At 42.1% G+C, this 4,808-nt stretch overlaps 1 long non-coding RNA gene across 1 annotated transcript in view; it reads right to left on the bottom strand.

The window, feature by feature from the left end:
- Window positions 1-40, bottom strand: part of LOC127912085 (uncharacterized) — a 4,173-nt gene extending 4,133 nt beyond the window's left edge. The window contains exon 1 of the long non-coding RNA XR_008080586.1: window positions 1-40. This exon is cut by the window's left edge and continues 708 nt beyond it. This is a non-coding gene — a long non-coding RNA (uncharacterized LOC127912085).
- Between the last annotated feature and the right edge of the window lie 4,768 nt (window positions 41-4,808).

Raw genomic sequence — 4,808 nt, 5'->3', positions numbered from 1 at the left:
GGCTGAACACCCTCATATCTCTCAGTCGCTCCCATCCCTCTTCCTCACCTCCCACCTCCTGGTTCCTGTCATACAGGTGGGGGCTGCTTGCGGAGGCTGAACGCCCTCTTATCTCCCAGGCTGAAGGAGGCGATTATGGGCTGGGTGACCAACGTGGTCACGTGGGCTTGCTGTTCCTGTACAGGTTACCAGTGATGGAAAAAGTACTCAATTGTCCTACTTGAGTAAAAGTAAAGGTACCTTAATAGAAAGCTACTCAAGTAAAAGTGAAAGTCACCCAGTAAAATACTACTTGAGTAAAAGTCTAAAAGTATTTGGTTTTAAATATACTTCAGTATCAAAAGTAAATGGAATTGCTAAAATGTACTTAAGTATCAACAAGTAAAAGTATAAATAATTTCAAATTCCTTATATTAAGCAAACCAGACAGCACAAATTGTCACTTTCTGACCTTAGTTCTTTTGTTATGTCTTTGTTTTAGTTTGGTCAGGGCTTGAGTTGGGTGGGTTGTCTATGTTCGTTTTTCTATGTTGTGTTTTGTGTTTGGTCTGGTATGGTTCTCAATCAGAGGCAGGTGTCGTTAGATGTCTCTGATTGAGAATCATACTTAGGTAAAGTATCATTGACACTTACCACGCTGCGTATTGGTCCGATCCTTGCTACTCCTCCTCAGACGAAGAGGAGGAAATCCGTTACACAAACAAATGTATTGACACGCTCCAACACATGGACATCATTTAAAAACAACGCATTTGTGTTTAGTGAGGTCACCAGATCAGAGGCAGTAGGGATGACCAGGGATGTCCTCTGTTTAGTGAGTCCTCCAGATCAGAGGCAGTAGGGATGACCAGGGATGTCCTCTGTTTAGTGAGTCCTCCAGATCAGAGGCAGTAGGGATGACCAGGGATGTCCTCTGTTTAGTGAGTCCTCCAGATCAGATGCAGTAGGGATGACCAGGGATGTTCTCTGTTTAGTGAGTCCTCCAGATCAGAGGCAGTAGGGATGACCAGGGATGTCCTCTGTTTAGTGAGTCCTCCAGATCAGAGGCAGTAGGGATGGCCAGGGATGTCCTCTGTTTAGTGAGTCCACCAGATCAGAGGCAGTAGGGATGACCAGGGATGTCCTCTGTTTAGTGAGTCCTCCAGATCAGAGGCAGTAGGGATGACCACAGATGTTCTCTTGATAAGTGTTTGAATTGGACCATTTTCCTGTCAAAATGTAACGAGTACTTTTGGGTGTCAAAGAAAATGTATGGAGTAAAAAGCATATTATTTTCTTTAGGAATGTAGTGAAGTAAAAGTACATATACCCCCAAAAACAACTTAAGTAAAAAATACTTTAAAGTACTTTACACCACTGCAGGTTACACAGCAGAGAATTGAAGCGGTGGTCGCTCGCCTTCTCTACGGCGGAGTGCAGGGTGACCAGCAACAGGTGCCACTGATGGAGGGAAGGATGAAGGTGGAGACAGAAGACAGGTGAATAGAGGGAGGTTATGTACTGTGGATAGATGGTTTTGAACTCATGTTAGATGTTTATAGTACTTTTTACCCCCAACTATGTTTACAGTATTATTGATAACTTAGGAGTTCGTAGGGTCAGGGTCAGTCTGTAGATCAGCTGTTGTGTTAGCAGTACTGGTGTACACATTGGCAGAGAAAGGGAGGAAAATATGGGAACAAGAAATGGGTAGAATGAGGGAGAGTGGAAGAAAGAGAGTCTGAGAGAAGGGTGAGAGACAGATAAAGTGCTGTGTGGTTGAGACGCAGTGCTCATTCAATTCAGTTCAATTCAATTCAACTTTCCCCTCATGAGTCAGAGGTTCGTATAGCAGACCTTTGCGTTGGTGTCCATAGTAGAGCGGGCGTACGTGTAAGGCACTTCTCCATACCAGCAGGTTAACCACCTTTAACACCTCTCTATACCAGCAGGTTAACCACCTTTAACACTTCTCTATACCAGCAGGTTAACTACCTTTAACACTTCTCTATACCAGCAGGTTAACTACCTTTAACACTTCTCTATACCAGCAGGTTAACCACCTTTAACACTTCTCTATACCAGCAGGTTAACTACCTTTAACACTTCTCTATACCAGCATGTTAACTAACTTTAACACTTCTCTATACCAGCAGGTTAATCACCTTTAACACTTCTATATACCAGCAGGTTAACCACCTTTAACACTTCTCCATACCAGCAGGTTAACCACAGCAGGTTAACCACCTTTAACACCTCTCTATACCAGCAGGTTAACCACCTTTAACACTTCTCTATACCAGCAGGTTAACCACCTTTAACACTTCTCTATACCAGCAGGTTAACCACCTTTAACACTTCTCTATACCAGCAGGTTAATCACCTTTAACACTTCTCTATACCAGCAGGTTAACTACCTTTAACACTTCTCTATACCAGCAGGGTAACTACCTTTAACACCTCTCTATACCAGCAGGGTAACTACCTTTAACACTTCTCTATACAAGCAGGTTAATCACCTTTAACACTTCTCCATACCAGCAGGTTAACCACAGCAGGTTAACCACCTTTAACACCTCTCTATACCAGCAGGTTAACCACAGCAGGTTAACTACCTTTAACACTTCTTCATACCAGCAGGTTAACCACCTTTAACACTTCTCTATACCAGCAGGTTAACCACCTTTAACACTTCTCTATACCAGCAGGTTAACCACCTTTAACACTTCTCTATACCAGCAGGTTAACCACCTTTAACACTTCTCTATACCAGCAGGTTAACCACCTTTAACACTTCTCTATACCAGCAGGTTAACCACAGCAGGTTAACTACCTTTAACACTTCTCTGTACCAGCAGGTTAATCACCTTTAACACTTCTCTATACCAGCAGGTTAACCACCTTTAACACTTCTCTATACCAGCAGGTTAACCACCTTTAACACTTCTCTATACCAGCAGGTTAACCACCTTTAACACTTCTCTATACCAGCAGGTTAACCACCTTTAACACCTCTCTATACCAGCAGGTTAACCACAGCAGGTTAACTACCTTTAACACTTCTCTGTACCAGCAGGTTAACCATCTTTAACACTTCTCTATACCAGCAGGTTAACCACATTTAACACTTCTCCATACCAGCAGGGTAACTTTACCTTTAACACTTCTCTATATCAGCAGGTTAACCACATTTAACACTTCTCTATACCAGCAGGTTAACCACATTTAACACTTATCCATACCAGCAGGGTAACTTTACCTTTAACACTTCTCTATATCAGCAGGTTAACCACATTTAACACTTCTCTATACCAGCAGGTTAATCACCTTTAACACTTCTCTATACCAGCAGGTTAACCACCTTTAACACTTCTCTATACCAGCAGGTTAACCACCTTTAACACTTCTCCATACCAGCAGGTTAACCACATTTAACACTTCTCTATACCAGCAGGTTAATCACCTTTAACACTTCTCTATACCAGCAGGTTAACCACCTTTAACACTTCTCTATACCAGCAGGTTAACCACCTTTAACACTTCTCTATACCAGCAGGTTAATCACCTTTAACACTTCTATATACCAGCAGGTTAACCACCTTTAACACTTCTCCATACCAGCAGGTTAACCACAGCAGGTTAACCACCTTTAACACCTCTCTATACCAGCAGGTTAACCACCTTTAACACTTCTCTATACCAGCAGGTTAACCACCTTTAACACTTCTCTATACCAGCAGGTTAACCACCTTTAACACTTCTCTATACCAGCAGGTTAATCACCTTTAACACTTCTCTATACCAGCAGGTTAACTACCTTTAACACTTCTCTATACCAGCAGGGTAACTACCTTTAACACCTCTCTATACCAGCAGGGTAACTACCTTTAACACTTCTCTATACAAGCAGGTTAATCACCTTTAACACTTCTCCATACCAGCAGGTTAACCACAGCAGGTTAACCACCTTTAACACCTCTCTATACCAGCAGGTTAACCACAGCAGGTTAACTACCTTTAACACTTCTTCATACCAGCAGGTTAACCACCTTTAACACTTCTCTATACCAGCAGGTTAACCACCTTTAACACTTCTCTATACCAGCAGGTTAACCACCTTTAACACTTCTCTATACCAGCAGGTTAACCACCTTTAACACTTCTCTATACCAGCAGGTTAACCACCTTTAACACTTCTCTATACCAGCAGGTTAACCACAGCAGGTTAACTACCTTTAACACTTCTCTGTACCAGCAGGTTAATCACCTTTAACACTTCTCTATACCAGCAGGTTAACCACCTTTAACACTTCTCTATACCAGCAGGTTAACCACCTTTAACACTTCTCTATACCAGCAGGTTAACCACCTTTAACACTTCTCTATACCAGCAGGTTAACCACCTTTAACACCTCTCTATACCAGCAGGTTAACCACAGCAGGTTAACTACCTTTAACACTTCTCTGTACCAGCAGGTTAACCACCTTTAACACTTCTCTATACCAGCAGGTTAACCACATTTAACACTTCTCCATACCAGCAGGGTAACTTTACCTTTAACACTTCTCTATATCAGCAGGTTAACCACATTTAACACTTCTCTATACCAGCAGGTTAACCACATTTAACACTTATCCATACCAGCAGGGTAACTTTACCTTTAACACTTCTCTATATCAGCAGGTTAACCACATTTAACACTTCTCTATACCAGCAGGTTAATCACCTTTAACACTTCTCTATACCAGCAGGTTAACCACCTTTAACACTTCTCTATACCAGCAGGTTAACCACCTTTAACACTTCTCCATACCAGCAGGTTAACCAC

Source organism: Oncorhynchus keta, chromosome 26 (genome assembly GCF_023373465.1).
Source record: "Oncorhynchus keta strain PuntledgeMale-10-30-2019 chromosome 26, Oket_V2, whole genome shotgun sequence".
Taxonomy (NCBI): Eukaryota; Metazoa; Chordata; class Actinopteri; order Salmoniformes; family Salmonidae; genus Oncorhynchus; species Oncorhynchus keta.
This window is presented reverse-complemented; position numbering and strand designations above follow the sequence as displayed.